The 20797-nt window shown below is 39.8% G+C and overlaps 1 long non-coding RNA gene across 1 annotated transcript in view; it reads right to left on the bottom strand.

Moving 5' to 3' along the window:
• LOC129392157 (uncharacterized) overlaps positions 1–20797 on the bottom strand; it is a 43346-nt gene that overhangs the window by 21227 nt on the left and 1322 nt on the right. The window contains exon 2 of the long non-coding RNA XR_008617515.1: positions 6340–6527. This is a non-coding gene — a long non-coding RNA (uncharacterized lncRNA). The remainder of the gene's footprint in view (positions 1–6339; positions 6528–20797) is intronic.

Raw genomic sequence — 20797 nt, forward strand, 5'->3', positions numbered from 1 at the left:
ACAATGGAATACTACCCAGCCATAAAAAAAGAATGAAATAATGTCATTTGCAGCAACATGGATGAACCTAGAGATTATCATACTAAGTGAAGTAAGTTAGAAAAAGAAAGAAAAATACCATATATCACTTATATGTGGAACCTAAAATACAACAAATGAACTTATCTATGAAACAGAAACAGACAAACATAGAGAACAGACTTATGGTTGACAAGGGGGAGGGAGAGTGAGGGAGGGATGGATTGGGAGTTTGGGATTAGCAGATGCAAACTATATTATATAGAATGGATAAACAACAAGGTCCTACTGTATAGCACAAGGAACTATATTCAATACCCTGTAATAAACCATAATGGAAAAGAATTATTTTTAAATTTTAATTAAAAAATAGTAAGGCCATCAGAATGACAGGTACACATGAAGAAATTTATCTATGAATTATGGTACCGACTGCCAAGGCCTGTTGAAGGCTCTGAGATTATGTGCTGCAAATTAAACTGTAAGCCTGCCACAGGTTCATGAATGCTGGTACAAAACATGATATTCCTGCGTCAGACACAAAAGAATTTACTACTCAAACCAATACCAGTAGCCAGAGTATCAGCACATTCTTGCACTGGTTCCCACAGCCCCAGTCCCCACAGGGTGACAGGAAAGGGGCCAGATAACACTTGCACAAGCACTGGTTTGCATGACAAGTATCCTGGAAATGACCTGAACTACAGGGAATAGTAGATAACACTTGCACAAGCACTGGTTTGCATGACAGGAGAGGAACCCTGACTTTTTCATAATCGGCAGCAAATAAACCTGTTCCTTTACTGCAGAAGGAAGTAATACCTCTATTTTCCAAGGCCATTCACTATACAAACATCTTCGAAAAGAGTGTGGAACTAACACAATCAATGCCTCTGCTCACAAGACATGCAGAAATGTGAGACCCGTGGAAAACTGTCTCCCAACACCAACCATTCTGCTTGTTACAAAAGCACATGTTTGACATCTTTTTTTTTTTTTTGGCTGCGTTGGGTCTTCGTTGCTGCATGCGGGCTTTCTCTAGTTGCAGCGAACGGGGGCTACTCTTCGTTGTGGAGCGCAGGCTCTAGAGTGCAGGCTCAATAGTTGTAGCGCACGGGCTTAGCTGCTCCGTGGCATGTGGGATCTTCCCGGACCAGGGCTTGAACCCGTGTCCCCTGCATTGGCAAGTGGATTCTTAACTGCTGTGCCACCAGGGAAGGCCCTGGCGACTATATCTTGATTAGACCCATGGACTTTCATAACTGTTGTAGTACCCAGAAATTATTTGCCAGTATCTTGGACTATTCCTTTTCAAAAAGGTCAGTTGTGCCACTATACTTGCCATATTTTCTACAGATCCTAATGGGTGAGGAGATTCTAGTAATAAAATATCCACACAAATGCAGTGTGGAAACTGACCAAGAGCGTCCAAAGTTAACATGCTATAAATGTACAATGAAGGCATTTACACCAGGAAGACTGTTGTATACAATTTTCTAGAGCAAAATGATCTCAATAAACAGTTATGAGGCTTTTTTTTAAAAGTCTGACTCTTAATTAGCTGAAAACGGCTTATAGCACTAGCCTCCCAAGTCAGATGCACAAACCTATGGGATGTGGGAAGAAAATATTAAGAGCCCTGGGAGACCTGAGCCCTGATCTCAGACATATAAAGAGCAGCTCTCAAAGAAGTGTGAGTGGGGGCTCTGTAAAACTGAGAGCTCTCAACAGTTTGTATAATTTACCAAACACGAAGAGCAGCCAGGAAAAGAAGTGTGCATTTTCTGATAAGGTAGACTATGATGTCGTCTATCATTGTAAGTTGATCAGGTTAATATATATGAAATGTCAACTAAAGTTAAGTTTCACTGTTTAAAAAAAAAAAAAGTCTGCCTCTTAAAGTCCAGATTGAATCATATTGAATCCCCATCTGCTCATTAACTCTTGTGAGAGATCAACTAAAAGGAAAAGGAGTATTCTCTCTTAGGACCAGTTTTCTTATAAGAATCCAAACTTTTGAGCTATGAGATATATTTCCCAGTCCACCCTTTATTTGAACAGGAAATTGACCTGAATTTTACAATCATTACACACAGTACTTCTGAAATAAGAACACTATAAACATATTGCTCCTTTACCATAGACCAAAGTGATGAGATTATATACGTTTGTCCAACAGAATAAAATGATGATTCTTAATTGCACTCAAATCAAACTAAATCTTGTGCGTAATACATTCATGCTAAAATGACATGGAAGGGCAGGTTGGTGGTTGTCAGTGGCGTGGGGTGGGACAGAGGAGGTGAAGGTGGTCAAAAGGTAAAAAATTCAAGTCGTAAGATAAGTCATTGGGATATAATGTACAGCATGGTGACTATAGTTAACAATGCTGTTTTGTATATTTGAAAGTTGCTAAGAGAGTAGATCTGAAAAGTTCTCATCACAAGAAAAAAATTATAATTGTGTGATGATGGATGTTTACTAACCTTATTGTGGTAATCTTTTCACTATATACACGTATATCAAATCATTATGTTGTACATCTAACCTAAAACTAACAGTATTATATGTCAATTATATCTGGGTTTTTTTGTTTGTTTGTTTTTAATTAATTTCTTTAATTTATTTATTTTGGGCTGTGTTGGGTCTTCGTTGCTGTGCGTGGGCTTTCTCTAGTTGCTGCGAGCGGGGGCTACTCTTCGTTGCGGTGCGGGGGCTTCTCATTGCGGTGGCTTCTCTTGTTGCGGAGCACGGGATCTAGGCGCGCAGGCTTCAGTAGTTGTGGCTGGCGGACTCTAGAGCGCAGGCTCGGTAGTTGTGGCGCATGGGCTCCACTACTCCGCGGCATGTGGGATCTTACCAGACCAGGGCTCGAACCCGCATCCCCTGCATTGGCAGGCAGACCCCCAACCACTGCACCACCAGGGAAGCTCCTATATCTAAGTTTTTGAAAATAGAATAAGGGACTTCCCTGGTGGTCCAGTGATTAAGAATTCACCTTCCAATACAGTGGACATGGGTTCGATCTCTGGTCGGGGAACTAAGATCCCACATGCCGGGGAGCAACTACGCCTGCACGCTGCAAATAGTGAGCCTGCGTGCTCTGGAGCCCACACGCCACAACTAGAGAGAAGCCCGCACGCCACAACTAAGATCCAACGCAGCCAAATAAATAAATAAATATTTTTTAAAAATAAACATAGAATGAAATGGGATCTGTAAAAAAGTAATAATATACCAAAGCATATCAGTCCCACACACATTCTCCCAGACTTATCACAACCCAGCAAAGTGCCTGGCACATAGCAGATGTCATATAGTTGTCAAATGAATTAATGTATAAATGAATGAGCACACTTCTCTTTCATTTATACCTTGCTTCGTCCATTTCTTCCCAAGGAATACTGGTTTCTTCTCCTCTAACTCATCCATATTGTCCTAACTCATAAAACTGCACTAGTTCCTTCTTCCCAATGCCTCACGGGATTCTGAGTCTCACAGAACCACCTTCTGATCATTAAAAGCTTAATATGAGATTCAGAGATCTATGTTCAGAACATTCCTTGTAAGTATTTCTTTTGCCTGCTGTAACTCTAGATAGTAGGCCCAAGTTACAAAAATTAAAACAACCAATTAAGTTTGAAGGCAAACCATTCTGTTCCCCATATCCATGGGTTTATAGTTGAATTCCATGCAAAACATTTTCATTGTTTTCCCCTAAATCTTTTGAATGTTGCTCTAAGTCTTATAGTTTCCCATTTATTCCCACATGCCAATGCCATGCATCATTCATAAAAACGAAGCAGCAGCAAAGATTTGCTGCTTCAAAATGAGGACATACTGACTTTTTCTCAAATTCATTTTATCCAGGTGTAAATGCCCAAATACTGACAAAAAGACACCGGAAAATGCGGTGTAATTGAGAACTGCATCTCATATATTGTTTTTTGATGATGTTTGTCCTTCAGGGTGCTATATATCTGTGTTTCTGTAGTTTTGGATACACAGCCCTACAAAATGTGAAATAGAATTGTCTCCCAATTTCAATAAGGTTTGCTTTGGAAAATGGTTAGAAATAAACCCAAAACATGACTGAAAGGCAATTTTTTGCTGTTTTAATAAATGTAACATTCAATCAAATCAAAGGTTGGTTTCAAAAAAAAAATGTCATTCTCCTTCTTCGAATCACATCTCACACACACACACACACACACACACACACACACACACACACACACACACGCAAATATATGCCCTGGAGAATAATTACCAAGAGCTAAGCTCTAAAATTAAAGAATCTGTAGAAAATACAATGATGCACCTGAAAATAGTTTTCATTCTCTCCTTTGTGTGAAATTCAATTACACAGAAAGCAAACAAATGGAATAAACAATGAAAATGGCATTTTGGGGATTTTTTTTTAAATTACTATAAACTGCACTCTCTAAAACAAAAAGACCACTTATGTAGCAATTCCATCTAATGACGTACATTTATCTCCTGTCTGGCTATTCTTGATTTAAATAATGCTTTCCTTAGAGCCTCACACCACTAAACCCAGTCATTAACTCCTTTATAACAAGAAACTATTTCTCCCCATAAACGCAAACAATAGTAATCTTGCTCTTATCTTGATATTTCTGTCAAAAAAATACTTTTAAAATCTTTGACATTACTAAGAAAGATTCAATATGGTATTTACATCTTTCTAGAAATATTTCGAGCCCACTATAACCATTCTAAAACAGCAAAAATGAAAATTATGAAATCTTATTGCTTTAACTTAATATTAATGTATTGCTTCAGAATAAAAAAAAAGAAGCTACTCTCATGTACAAATGCAGCCCTGATAAAAATACCAAAGCATACATCTACCAGATTAATCCTCTAGTAAATTAAAATACTAAAATTCTTCTTTGGATTCCTTTAAATAACAATATCTCCTTATATTTAAGGAGATATTTTTCATCTTTTGCTCCAAAAGATGAAAAAAAAATGAACTAATTTAACACATGTCCAGGAGTTAGATAACTCTATATAACTCTCTCTATATATAAATATAACTATATATACATATAACTATATATTCTATATGTATAGAATTTATATAACTATATATATTTATATAGGTATAAATAATAATATATAATCATTTATATAAGTATTTGTATATATTTATATTATATATAAATTAAATATATATAAGTATATATATGTGTGTGTATATATATATATATATATATATATATATATATATTCACTGTCTTAACCTACGTCATTTGGGCTTGAACTGATAAGGTATATAAATGACTTACCATAGATGCCCCACTCTTCCCAAGTAAATTTAATTGTTTTAATAGGAAACAATCCCTTGAGCCAAAAAGAACTTAAATATCAATGACAAGCTTGTGGTGACATTTTAAACTCTTCTGCCACATGGAAAACAGACTCTACCATCCCCCTTCTCCCACACCTCAAAGCAGTACTACATATTTGTGGAAGCTTTGGAGTCCCACCTATATACACCTAAGACAGTGGGACAGTCAGATGGCAGACCTCTCTACCTGCCAGTCCTCCTTCTGGAAGCAATGTAGTATGGTGGAAAGTGCAATGGGTTCTGGGGTCCACAAACCTGGAATCCAATCCATTTGCTAATGTTGAGTCTTGGGCTATTTGCTTTCTATCTCTGTGAGCTTCAGGTGTCCTCATGTGTAAAATGAAGAAAATAGGACCACTCTCCAGGGTTGTAGTGAAGGTAACACACCAGAGCTTCAGGCCGAGTACATGACAGAGAAAGGTAAGCATAAGGAAACCCTCCTGGTAGGGGAAGTAGGACAGGTTCCAAAGTTTGAAGCAGTGAAAGGAAGTATTTGTGAGATCTCTGAAAACTTTGTCTTGGGCTAGTTCTGAACATCACTATTAAGGATGGAAATTATTTTTTTCATGCATTAATTCATCTGTTAGGTACACAATTACTGAACTTCTTATCTAAGCCAGCAAGGGAGACAGACCCATATATAATTAACTATAGCTGTAAGACACAGATGCTATTACTGGTGAAAGAGTGAAGGGAGGGCTAGAGATGACAGTCAACAAGGTCCTGAATAACTATAAGACACAGATGCTATTGCTCATGAAAGAGTGAAGGGAGGGCTAGAGATGACAGTCAACAGGGTCCTAAAAACAACAGGCGACACCTGAGGTCAAGTCACATAAAGTCAGAGAGGGATTAGTAGAAAGACATTGAAGGGAAGCTTCAGGGCCACATACAAGTGGTTCACACCAATCGCTCTAGGAATATGAGGCAGAGAGCAATTGCACCTGGAGATCTGTTGGGTGGTCTCTCCATCGTCATTGTGGCAAGGACTCAGAAGGGGAGTGGTCTGGGAAGTGGGTGCGTTCAGGTCACAAGGGGTTCTAGGCTTTCTTCCAGACCAGCTGGACCATCACAACATGAATGGCCTTAGACACCACCAATTCAAGAGGGCAGATTAGTTAGAAAGAAGAACCTGCAAGGGATAGAGAAAGATTTCTATTAATACATCCTTTCAGATAGGATGAGGGAATCAGATTTATTGTATATTTGATAATATGAATAACCAGTCTAAACGTTTCAAATATAAATTAGAATAGAATGATGAATGATAAAGCGATGGTTTCTTCTGTTTGATTCTATACATTCCTGATTGTGCTGTTGATGATGATGATAACAAATAATAGCAGTTACCATATCCTGTGTATTTCCTACGTGTCAGGCAATGATTTAAGTGCTTAATATTTATGTTTCACAACATCCCATGAGACAGACAGTATTACTATCCCCACTTAACAAATGAGCAAATGTAGAAACTGAGAGGTTAAGTAACTAGCTGAAGGCCACACAGATAGTAAGCGGTAGAGCTGGGTTTCAGACCCAGAACTGCCTACAACTCCAGAACCTCCACTCTCTCCTACTGCCTACATGCTTAACAAATCTCTAAATGGCTCTGTGGACATTCCAAAAACAAGAACTTATCAAAGTGCTATTTACTAATCTCTATTATCATAGAAATATTACTAACATTACTATGAAAGTAATAAATTTCTATGTCTTAAGAGTTTCAGGTGTCAAAGTGACCTTTGAGGTAAATTCAAGCAACCCTCAATTCTACAAATAAGGATCTGAGCCATCCCAAGTTTAATTGAGCTAGAATGAAAATACCAATGGTTCTCATTAAAATGTTAGACAAGGTAGATCTCTTTGTTTATATTTGTTGATAGTGATGATAATTACAGTTTGAAATAAAATGACAACGTACTAACAGGATAGTATCAGCCTACCCTGGGATTTGATACAAAAGGTTGGAGTGTTTTCAAACCTCATTAACTAACTTTGTTGCTGGACAACGTGGCAAAACTCAAGCGGCTTCCTGGATGCTGGCTATTTGGCTCTCTCTTAATCATTCTGAAAATATCAAAGGTATGTCCTGGTTTATAGTACCCTTACTGGACTAATTTTTATTGAAAAACCTGGTCATCCAAAATTGAATTTATTTTTTTCCTCAAGCAGAAGCAAAACCTTTCTAAGAGTAATTGAAAATAAAAGGCTTACTCAAAAAGCAATTACAGAATAAGGCCAGTGTCAATCATTATAGAATAAGGCCATTGGCTAAAAGTAACAGAGACAGAAAGTTTGGCTGGTGGCTTTTTTTATTGATTTATTTTTTATCTTCCCATCTTTAATAGGATAATTTTTTTTTCCATAACCAGTTTATTGGTCATTTGGAAAATATATTTTTTTAAGAAAAGACCATTTACTTTCACTGTAAAATGACAAAATGAAATCCTCAGAAGTCTTCAACTTCATTAATAATTTAAAAAAACAGACTAAAAGGAGATATCATGTTTATACTATGAAATTGACTAAGATAAAAGACTTTCCCCCCAATTCTTAATGTTGGTGGGGGTGTGAGAAAACAAGCTTAACAAGTTTTAACAATACTAGGAAATAAACTAAGGCAGTCTTTCTGGAGGCCATTTGGCAATATTCCTTACAGTGTGGTTTTTTTTGTTTTTTTTTGTTTTTTACATTTTGGCCCTGCCACGTGTCATGTGGGATCTTAGTTCCTCAACCAGGGATCAAACCCCGGCTCCCTGCAGTGGAAGCATGGAGTCTTAACAACTGGACCGCCAGGGAAGTCCCTACAGTGTTTTTTTTTTTTAAGATGCACTTTACACAGCAATGCCACTTCTAGGAATGTAAACTCATGTTGCCTTGTGTGCAAAGTCTTGCTTATAATGATATCGATATATGGGACGTTCATTATAGCAAGGAAGGAATGAAAGAAGGAAAGGAGGGAGAGAGGAAGAGAGAGAATTAAAGAAATCAACATATCCATCAATAGGAACTGCTTAACTAAATACGGTGCAGTACATTTGTAAAAAAGCAGTATTATTTTTCCATTAAAAGTAATGTTGTGGATAAATATTATTGAAATGGAAATGGATCACAAATGTTACTAGTTTTTTTCTTTTTTAAACAATACAAAACTCTATGTAACTGTATGCTTCCACTTATATGAACTTTAAGAACAGGCAAAACCAATCTGTAGCAATAGATATCAGAAGAGTGTTTGCCTGGGAGGGTGGAGAGCAGACTGATTTGAAAAGAGGTAAAAGAACTTTCTGGATTGATGGAAATGTTCTAACCTTGGAATATGGATGGAGGGGGAGGAGGAGGAACAGAGTGAGTACACATTCATCAAAACTCATCAAAATATATACTTAACATCTCTATATTCCACTTTATGTAAAGTATACCTCTATTTAAATAAGGAACAAAACCTCTAAATGTACATGATCTCAATTTTATAATGAAAACAATGTTTATATATGTACATGCAGAAAAGGATTTGGAGAGGACTTTTGGGTTGTGGAATTATGTTTGTTTAACTTTTTCTTTTTTTTCAACTTGTCAACCAGCATTTTAATAGTTAAAATAAACCCAAATATACAAACATATTCAAATGTGCTACAATGACCCTCTCTTGCCCTTAATCTAGATTTTCCTTCCCACTACCTCAAAGGGTAGTGTGTGGATTACCCAAAGCATCAAGGAGCCACCCTGAGGTTCACAGAGCCCTACGTTTCCATGGAGGGATGCCACTGAGTATCCCTCCCTGGTGGAGGTCCTTCATGGTTTGCGCTCGCTGGTCATTTGTTTCATCTTTCAGATAGCTTCATATGCCAAAGTCACACCAAGAATTTGGTCATTTTGAAGCATGCTTTAAGTAGATCTTTTTTTTTTTTTTTTTTTTTTTGGCTGAGCCACAAGGCGCGTGGGATCTTATTTTCCCCATTGCACCCTGCAGCGGAACTGTGGAGTCTTAACCACTGGACAGCCAGGGAAGTCCCAAGCAGATCTTATTTATAGAACCCAAACCCCTCTTAGGTCCAGAGGAGGAAGCTTCAAATCACAGAAGGCAAAGCAAATGTTTTATGGCATGTGTCCTGCCAAGCTTCTAAGAATAGTTATGCCATTAGTTCCAACCCCATAAGCAGCTCGGCCTGAGCCCCACCCCCTCCAGTAAGCCTATTACAGATAAATTAACCCATCATTATGGGACAGGGAAGCCTTCTCTGCCAGGTGTGCTCATGGCCAAGGCTGGGTGTCTGCCACCTCTGGATGGTAGCAGCTCATGTTCACATGCAGCCCAGGAATCTCAGCATGGGCTGCTGGCTGGTTAACCATGCGGGCACAATTACCTCCTAACAATAATAGCACAAACAACCTTGGGGCAGTTAGTTGATAGGCGAAGAAGATAAAACAAAATTACATTCCTCCTCCTTAAAACCCCTGCATGATGGATACAAATTGAGAACTGAGGTAAGTGGGAACAAGTGAAAACAGAAATCCAGCCTTTCCTTGGGATACAGCCAAGGAAGCTGGTGAACAAACAGTACTAAGAGAAGTTTGCACTCAACAACCTGGCTTGGATCTGGACAAGGATGCCCACAGGATCCATCTAACTAGCCCACTGGACAGCTTGCCAAAGATGTCCCACAGGACCTCAGACTTACCTGGTCTCAATTTGAACATCCCTGCACTGCCTCTACCCTGCTACTTCTTTTGCAAAGTCCCCATCTCAGTAAATGACACCCCAATCTACCCCTTTACCAGAGCAAGAACCTAGAAGCCAGTTTATACCTCCTCCTCCTTCATCTTCCACACATGGTCTGTTACCAAGTCCCATAGATTCTATCTTCTAAATAATCTTTCTGACCAGCCTCTCTCTCCAGTTTGTGCCACCAACTGTCACAAAACTTGTTCTCTACTTTACTGCATGGCTGACCTTCCCAAATTACAAATGGCATCATGCCATTGCCCTATTCCAGTCCTTCCTTTGCTCTCCATCGCCTACCCATAGGTTTCTTGAGACAATGCCTTCACTACCAGGTATTTAAATACCTTCACTGCTTGGTATTTAAATCTGTGAAGTCATGTGATTTGATATAGCCAAGTAAGAGGCACTAAGGACCTGGAAAAGACCTGTCCCACTTAAAGGTGTTCAAACCTAAAACTATTTTACAACAGCTGCACCAGTTCAGTAAAACTCTTTCTGAAGTCATTTTGATACTCCTGTCTACACAACAGAGTCCAAACTCACTAGCCTGCATTTAAGTCTGTGAGGTAGCTAGTGTCTGCTTCTTTGGCCTTGTCTTCAGCTATTCTCAGCAAGCAGCTTTCGTTTTCCTAAAGATTCTCTTTCACACAACAGTGCTTTTGAACATGACATTCCCTTAGCCTGGGCCCGTCTTCTTTCCCTATCTTGCCTGGACACTCTCATTTTAAGACCTCTGCTGCCAGCCTTCCTGGAGACCCAGGGAGAGTAGTACTCTGGACATACATCCGTTATTGTTCTACATCCGTTATTGTTCTTCTTTCTCAACCTGCAACCATCTATTTTTCTTTCCTACTAGACAGTACTTAGGGGACTTGTCTAAAATTGCACAAATTATATGCTACAAAATAAACAGCAAAGGCAAAATTTTCCTAGAGACAATTTTCCTCCTCAACATTTTTTTAAATTAATTAATTAATTAATTTACTTTTGGCTGCGTTGGGTCCTCGTTGCTGCCCTGTGGGCCTTCTCTAGTTGTGGTGAGCAGGGGCTACTCTTCGTTGCAGTGCGCGGGCTTCTCATTGTGGTGGCTCTTGTTGCAGAGCACTGGCTCTAGGCGTCCAAGCTTCAGTACTTATGGCACATGGGCTCAGTAGTTGTGGCTCACAGGCTCTAGAGCACAGGCTCAGTAGTTGTGGCGCATGGGCTTAGTTGCTCCGCAGCACCTGGAATCTTCCCGGACCAGGGCTCGAACCCATGTCCCCTACATTGGCAGGTGGATTCTTAACCACTGCATCACCAGGGAAGTCCTCCTCCTCAACATTTTAAAGATTGAGAAAATATTGTTTGAATATCACAGAACACATTTTTTTTTGGTGTTAATTTTGGGTGTCCTTAAGGAGCTAATGGAGATTTTAGGGGGCCTCCGAATATGCACTACTCTATGTCTTTAGACAGTCTCTGCCCACGAAACCTTTAGTGAATATGATATTGCAACAATCTTATGCCAGAAAAGCTGCTTTAGGCCTTGATCAATTTCACAAAATGTTAACTGGGTAATATTAATTATTATCGTGAATTTTTAGTCTTCAAAAGAGAGAAAGGAAGAAACTGTTACATGCTCCAGTACCTTTTAAAAAGTCACTCTAAGAAATAAAAGGGAACTCGACTCCACTCCCACAACTGGGTCACAAGCTCCATTGGCTGAAGTAGTTGAGTGCTCAGTCACATGAAATAGTTCTATTTCTCAGAACTTGTCCAAAGGGATCTCTCCTACCTGCAGAGATAGAAGTATGGAAAAAAGAATCTTTCCAATACCTTTAAGTTTGACCTGCTTCATTTTTTTTTTCCTCCCTTCCTGTCCATTGATTTAAGTTATCAGAGAGGCATGGAAATAAAATGGGAAGTTGGAAAGGGAAGAGATATTGAAGGATGAAGGGGAGGGCAGTAATGTGGGGGGGGGCTTTCGAGGTATCTATGCCTGCAGTGGCTAAGGTTAAGTGAAGTCAACCACAAAGCTACAGTAACCTCACCACTTCCTACTTTGCACATAACAGCCTGAGCTCTAGCTCTGACTTAAAGGTGAATGGTCTGGAGTGAACTCATTCGTTGTACACCAGTTCCTTCCAGAACTTTTAAAAATCATTATTGTTGGGATTACACATGCTTTTATTCTTATTAACCAATGTGAAAGCAATTAAGATCTGGCTGGGGGAAGAAATACAGAGACACTCTATTCTAACATAAAAACGAACATGCTCATGATAGAAAACTGGGAAAATACAGAAAAGCGTAAAGAAAAAAACTCCACCTATACTCAAGGATCTATATATAATTATGACTATACTGTATGTACTTTTTACACTTTTTTTTTTTTTTTTTTTTTTTTTTTTTTAGTGGTACGCGGGCCTCTCACTGTTGTGGCCTCTCCCGTTGCAGAGCACAGGCTCCAGACGCGCAGGCTCAGCGGCCATGGCTCACGGGCCCAGCCGCTCCGCGGCAGGTGGGATCTTCCCGGACCGGGGCACGAACGCGTGTCCCCTGCATCGGCAGGCGGACTCTCAACCACTGCGCCACCAGGGAAGCCCTACACTTTAACTTTGTAACAAGTTCTTGCCTTGTTTTTAGAAACTACTTAAACAGTTTTTTATAGTTACATAGTAAACTTTGAAGTGGATATTGTAATTTATATAACCATTTCTCTACTACTAGACATTTTGTTTTTTTTCAAATATTTTGTAATAATAATATGGATTTAACCCTTTTAAAAGCTCTCAATACCAGCAATGAGTAAACAAGAACTCCTCCAAGAAGGTGTAGGCAGCAGTAGGAGAAAAGTTTAGAAAGTACTGTAGCCACTGGTTTCCTTTAGCCAAGAAAAACAGGTACAGTATAATGAATTATGGACAAAAGCAGGAAATACTCTGAAATTTCCTTAAGAAAAATGTATTATGCCTCTGTTGACTTGAAGGTGGGACCAGTTCTAGGAAGGCTTTGGGGGAAGAGAGGAATGTTGAACAAGGAGTACAAATAAATGAGAGGTGGTATAAAGACATGCAATTGGGAAAAAGAAAACTCAGGCTCTCATGTGACACCTCGCAGAGTTTCTCTCCCATCGCTGCTTTTGATGGTGACTAGACTGTCTGATAAGCTTTGCCACAAGTCCTTAGGTGGAACACTTTCTTAAACAAAGAACTTTAACAGCCATTTGTTGACAGCAATCTCCTTTCTACCCTAACAGTCTTTTCATCAAATCATTCATCTTTTCCTATGCTCTTTAAACTTTACCAGCAACAGAGTAGGGGGCAGATGTTATTGCACAGAATCCACATGGCTAGAATCACACTGTGGGAAGGAATGCTTTGAAAATGATATAGAATTTAGGGTCTCCCTAAAACCTAGTTTCCCTGGATTTTTGTGGCAGTCTGGGGAAAACAAAATGCTATTTTCATTATACTTTCATTTGATTTTCACTTAAATCAAGTTTTTTTCTTATAAAGTTACCTTAAAATTTTGAGTTCATTCTGTTTTGCCAAAAGTGTTTCCAATTATTATCACAGTTTGTCTTCACAAAACCCTGAGAGATGGGTAGGCAGGTATTAATACCTCCATTTCAGGAAGAAAAAAACAGATGAAGAAAATAAAGGCACTGCCACCAGAACCCAGATGTCTTGTCTTTTGGCCCAGTGTGCCTTTTCCTACAGACTGTCACAGTGGCTTTGGCAAATGGTACTGTTAGAAAGCCTATGGAGACATGGCTTGCGCTTCTGTGATCAGATATCTCAAAATGGTTTTGTACTTCAGTTTCAAACCTAACATATAAACCCTGAGTATTTCCCTCAAGCACATATTGATGTATTCTGTCTTAAAACATCCCTAAGTTTCTTCAAATGTGAATTTAAAACTTTTCTCATCTAATTAATCTACATATAAGTAGGAATCAAAGATAACTTTACCATTAATCTTTCCAAAAAGTTAAAAGGGATAAAAATGAATCTTCAGGGCTTCCCTGGTGGCACAGTGGTTGAGAGTCCGCTTGCCGATGCAGGGGACGCGGGTTTGTGCCCCGGTCCGGGAGGATCCCACATGCCGCAGAGCGGCTGGGCCCGTGAGCCTGGGCCGCTGAGCCTGCGCGTCCGGAGCCTGTGCTCCGTTACGGGAGAGGCCACAGCAGTGAGAGGCCCGCGTACCGCAAAAAAAAAAAAAAAAAAAAAAAAGAATCTTCACGTATAGTACCATATTTGAAAAACTATGGTTGACATTTAAATGGCAAACAAAACTAGGAAATGCAAGTGTGTCTCTTAAATATAGAAAAAAACTACACTATGTGTGGCTTAAATAAGTGAATATTTATCCTAACATTTCCAAACTCTGTCAAATAAGGTAGAACAATACTTTTTTTTTTTGATGACTAGATACATAAAGGTTCAGTCTGAAAAATTAATCAACAGAAAATGCATCTGTGTATGGATGTTTGCCTTTTAAACTAATGTGACTTTTACAGAAAACTGGAATACAGAGGACTCTTGGAGAACATAAAACTGAAATAGAAGACATCTTCTATACACAACACTTTAATGTATTACTAATTTTCTTTTCAAAAATGAAAGGAAAAGTGATAATGAAAGTTACTTTCATTAGCGATGGGGGGAGTCTGTGTGCACGTGCATGTGTGTATGCACATGTGTGTTATTGTTGAAGAACAGTTTCCAAGAGCCTTCAACTAGCCTCTGAATGTGGTTATAATTTGGCACTTGACCACGCTGAATTAAACACTCTATTCTATACTGCTATACTACTTTGTACTGTTTGATGTTTCCTGGAAAGACTGCAAGTATCTTTGAAACTGGAGGGAAGGGGGCAGGGCACAACTTTTGAAAAAATGACATAGCCTGAGGACATGACATAAACTGATTAGAACCAAATGGGTCCAAGATGGCAGACAAGTCAACTTCCACTAGACCTTGAGCCTCATTATACGCTCACTGTAACACATTAGCAGGCTAAATGACATACCCACAGGCACCACGCTCACTGTAACACATTAGCAGGCTAAATGACATACCCACAGGCACCACGACAGTTCCAAGGCCGACCATAAAGGTCAAAAAGTGGGCAGTGGCCCAATTCCTGGAAATCCCTGCCCCTTCCTGAAATAGCTGGAATATTCCTCCAACTCATTAGCCTATGAAATTACCCACCCCTATAAAAACTGACAATCCCATACCCTGGTGCCTTTCTCACCTCCTGAGATGGTTCACACTCTGTCTGTGGAGTGTGTTTCTCTCTAAATAAATCCACTTCTTACCTATCACTTTGTCTCTCACTGAATTCTTTCTGCAATGAGACATCAAGAACCTGAGTTTCATTAAGTCCTAAAACCAGGTGTGTGATCTCAGTTGGAAGACTGTGGGTTTTGGCCGGGTTTGAGTCCTGGCACGTGGGTTCACGTCCCAATCTGAGGTGCATGATTTCACCTTCAGGTTAAGAGCTCTGGCTTCTATATCTTTTGTATCCTCCACAGTGCCTGACACAATGTCTGTACTGAATTTAAAGAAATAAATTCATCCAGTATTCCATGAGAACCAGTCCTACTAACCATCCAATCTTTGAAATAAATTATTCTCATTCTCTGAACTATTAAACCAAATGTTATTATTACTTTATGGAACATCTTGACCCTACAATAATCTGCATTTGTATATGGTTTCAAGATGATGATGATGACGATGATAAATAATCACTTTTCTATGGTCACTCCCTGAAGATTTTAAAGCCTCAGACACAATTTGTAAATGTAATGGCGGTAGTAAGAAAGCAACAGAAAGCAAGGAGTCCATCATCCTTGAATCTCTTGTAAGTTGTCCATAGGGTATGGAGAGACCCCTTAGGGAGGAGAGTTGGAGTAATCACGTAGTTATCTGGGAGCTCAGACACATTAAATCGTACTGATATATAACTGTTACTGGGAAACTTCTTGTCTTACCCAAATCTAAAATTAATTCCTTTTCACATGACAGGTTATTTACTAAAACTGCCTTCGTTGTGTTCTATCTGTTCCTCTTTCCTGGTTCTAGACAATTTCTGTCCCTACATCTGGATTCTGATTTACAAGCTTATGACCAACCCATGACTATAATATCTTATTACTGAACCCCACATCTGGGTTATTGACAGTGTCACCTGATTCCAACTATGACTCTAGCTTCCGAACAAAAGAGTCAGACTCCTATTGCCCTTGTCCGGGATTTTTAGATGGGTCCGCTTCAGGTAATGGTTCTTAATCCTATTGAGGGGTTCCCTGAAAAATGTATGAAAGCTGTGAACTCATCCCCTGTAAAAATGATATATATGTACACAAACACACACAGATCTGCGTATAATTTCAGGAGATTCATGATCCTTTAGAGGTTCCTTTTGAGGGACATCTACTGGTAGGTTAACCTATAGTATAAAAAAGAAAAAAAAACTGCATCTGTTTTAGTCACTACAAACAGATGCAATTAACCTTTGCTGGAGTCTGAGAAAAGCTAGTGCTTGTCTTTATCACTTCCAAGATTTTCCTCCTAAAAAAATCACCAAAGTAATATATGTACATTGTAGAAACATTGGAAAGTGAGGAAAAGCATAAATAAGAATTTTCAAATCACTCACAATCCCAGCACTAAAGATACCCAATTGTCAATATTTTAGTGTACTAATTTCCAGTCTTTTAAAATTCATACTTGTTAGACTTTCACAACATCCTTCCTTCAAATTCTCCTTCACTTTTATATAAGAACCTGTTGTGCATTCAAAGACTTAGTTCAATCTTCAGGCATATAAGAAACTTCCAGGTTGCCTAGGACTTGTCCCAGGCCTGCAAACTTTTAAGCTCTGAGTACAAATTTACCTCCCAGTTATCTTTATCTAAACAAAACATGGTCTCTAGCTGAAGGTTAGGCGTCCATTAGAGATTGCTATTGTGTCTTCTGGTTATTAGTTCTGCCATCAATGTTTGTCACTGTGATGATAATTACAGTTCTGGAATCCTGAGTTCAACTCTTATCTCCACTGCCACCTTCTAATTTTGTGAACTGGATAACTCATCTGTGCTTCAATATTCTCATCTGTAAGATGGGAATGATGATGGAGAATAAATGAGTATGTGGAAAGTATGTAGAACAGACTGTTACCCAGGAATCACTCAATAGATGCTAGCTATCACTGTTATCATTTATATATTGTTGTTGTTTCCATTCCTCCATGACGTTTTCTGCGTTGTTAGTTCTGTCACTGTTGATTGAAGAGGTAAAGACTCCCCTTTTTAAACATGATCACAGCCCCCAAAAGTAACAATAGTTGCTTAATATAAAATATTCGGTGTTCATATTCCCTAATTGTCTTCCAAATGTCTTTTGTTGTTGTTTGAATATAGAGCAAAACAAGGTCTATACATTGCAACTGATTAACATGCATTCTCTTATGAGCAAACATTCTTTTTTTAGCCTTTATCCCCAAACAAAAATGCAGAATTTGTTTTTGTTTATGTAGCAAAAAACAACCTTCTTCAAATGAAGCAGAAGTTCAAAATGCTGTCCTGGAGGAGTCGGTGAAAATGTCAAGTCATTGCCTTTACTGAGGAGATAAGCACTTGGCATATACCTTTCTCTGAATGATAAAGAAGTTTCGAAAGGAGGAAGTGTGCTTCCCGGTAAACGTTTTTATTAGCCACAGAGAACTGAATACAAACATGATGCTCGTGAAACAAAGTGCCCTACAGTAAACAGGAATTGAGGAAATAGAAAATGGATTGTAAATCTGGAAACGATTTCTCTATTTCAGTGAAAGAGAAGATTATAAATGGCCAAACCAAAGAGTCTGCTTTTAAAGTTTCGCAAACGCTGGTTAGATTGATGAATCCTTCTTAGGATTTTTAATCCTAAAGCTCGAATCTAATTTAAAGTTTTTGAATTTTCAAACTTTGCTCACTCCATTCTAGTCTGTGCTTTTGGTAAAAGAAAAAAAATCACTTTAGGCGATATAAAATTAATCAAGAGTTCCACTTTTTTTTTTTTTTTTTTGCGGTATGCGGGCCTCTCACTGTTGTGGCCTCTCCCGTTGTGGAGCACAGGCTCCGGACGCGCAGGCTCAGCGGCCATGGCTCACGGGCCCAGCCGCTCCGCGGCATATGGGATCTTCCCGGACCGGGCCACGAACCCGTGTCCCCTGCATCGGCAGGCGGACTCTCAACCACTGCGCCACCAGGGAAGCCCCAAGAGTTCCACTTTAAGGCTTCCCTGCTGGCGCAGTGGTTGGGAGTCAGACTGACGATGCAGGGGACACAAGTTCGTGCCCCGGTCCAGGTGGGTCCCACATGCCGCGGAGCGGCTGGGCCCGTGAGCCATGGCCACTGGGCCTGCGTGTCCGGAGCCTGTGCTCCGCGGCGGGAGAGGCCACAACAGTGAGAGGCCCGCGTACCGCCAAAAAAAAAAAAAGAGTGCCACTTTCATGTCTCATTGTAACACTGTCTCTTACAGATTCCACCTTAAACAAAGCCCCTTTTTCATTTTAAAATGGAAAGAAACCCCAGAATACAACACACACAAAATAGTAATTACCACGTAATAGAAGAAGCAGGATAAGCACACAGTAATACAGTGCAGGAGTTAAGAATGTGGGCTGCAAAGAGAGAACGCTGTCCTCTGTTTCTTTGCCTGTAAAATGAGGACAATAAATAGAAGCTGCTTCATAGCGCTGCTGCTGGGATCACTCATGAGATCATGAGAAGCACCGAGCACTGGCTAACACTCTGTAAAGACTGGTTATTATTATGATGAGAAAGACACAGGAAGGGATCTTTTGTCACAATTGGTTTTATCAGGAGAGGAGCTTACTTCATGGCAACAGTGTGAGTCAGTTACCAGAGAAGGCAGCAAGCTCCCTGCACACATCCCTGTCACACCGCCTCCAAGACACTCTACTACTATTAACAATACATTGTTAAAAGAACCCAGGTAAAAGAACTATCCTACACAGGCAGTGTTAAACGGTTTCCCTCTCTGGTGTTCTAAACATTTGAAAATAGTACAAGAAATGGCTCTGTGTATAGTAAGTTCTAGGTAAGACAATACCGTGGTAAGTGAACTAAACAGAAATTAACCTGAAATTGGACTCTGATCCCCAGGGGAACCCGCCGGTGCAGCCCAGTCCTTACTGGCCCTGAGGAGGAAAAACAACCTTGCTTCCATCTCCACTGTGATCTGACTAGATATGATCTAAGCTTTGAACAGTGCATTTCAGATGATGCATAATACACATTAGACAACACTAAGCAGGGAGCTTCAGGCTGGGGTGTGCACCCTAATACTGAGGGACAGACACAGGAAAATGAAGACCTAACATTTGTAATTCAGCCTTTCACTATTCTCTCACTTCAGTCACACAAGTTTCCTTTTCTGTTAGGTCCCTCTCAAATAATTGCAATAATATAGTAAGTTAATCAGTTAACAAAAAGGCGAGGGGGTATTCATAGTATCAAAACATTCTTCATTTTAAATGATTTGTTGCATAATTCCTTTTAAATAGCCCTCCCCAAGCACCTGGCCCTCTCCATTACTCCTCTACTCCTTGAGAAAAGGAGGCAGTGGACTTCCCTGGTGGCGCAGTGGTTTAGAGTCTGCCTGCCGGTGCAGGGTACACGGGTTCGTGCCCTGGTCCGGGAAGATCCCACGTGCCACGGAGCGGCTGGGCCCGTAAGCTATGGCTGCTGAGCCTGCGCGTCCGGGAGCCTGTGCTCCGCAACGGGAGAGACCACAGCAGTGAGAGGCCCGCATACTGCAAAAAAAAAAAAAAAAAAAAAGGAGGGAGAAAGAGATCTCCAATGAAAATTTCCTCGTTAATAACTTAATCTTATGTTTCTTTAAATACTTTCTAGTTTTAAAGGATTTTCAGACCCACTGTGATATCTTAGTTAAGCTTTGTACAAGGTGGTATAAATCGTATTATACCCACTTGAGAGGTGAGAAAAGCTACATATAGTAGACAAAAGCTACATATAGTAATTGGGTACATGTGAGACCTGAACTCAAGATCTTTACAACCAAGTCCTATGGTCTGGAGCTGGAAGCAAGTGGCCCTGTGCTTTTGCTCACTAGTTTCGTGCTGTTGCCTTTCCTGCCTTTGGTGAGTTGGTTCCAGGCATCTTCCTCATTCCTCCCCAGTTAATTCTGATTCGTGTTTCAGCTCATGTAATTACTAAAATGGGAAGGACTTGAGTGAACCAACATTCAGTCAATCAGCATTTAGTGAACGCCAACTAGAAGCCAGACCTTTGAAGAGTTTTAAGCAAAGAGAAACGCAATCTTCCTTGTCACTTAAAAAGACTACAGTGAGACTATCACTTTATCAATTTGAGCCAATTATCTAAAAATAATATTTGCATATTAGCTGTACTGGCGTCCCTGGCTAGCTGTGCTCTATCCCTGTTTGTAACTCTAGAAATAAACTTCAAGTGGTTTCTTTAAGAAAGCTAAGGCTTAGAAAATGTCTCTGCACAGACCTGATAAGGTTTCCAATTGTACCTTGGTAAAAATCTCTTTTTTTTTTTTTTTTGGCGATACGCGGGCCTCTCATTGTTGTGGCCTCTCCCGTTGCGGAGCACAGGCTCCGCGGCCATGGCTCACGGGCCCAGCCACTCC

The sequence above is a fragment of the Physeter macrocephalus genome, chromosome 6, assembly GCF_002837175.3.
Source record: "Physeter macrocephalus isolate SW-GA chromosome 6, ASM283717v5, whole genome shotgun sequence".
Taxonomy (NCBI): domain Eukaryota; kingdom Metazoa; phylum Chordata; class Mammalia; order Artiodactyla; family Physeteridae; genus Physeter; species Physeter macrocephalus.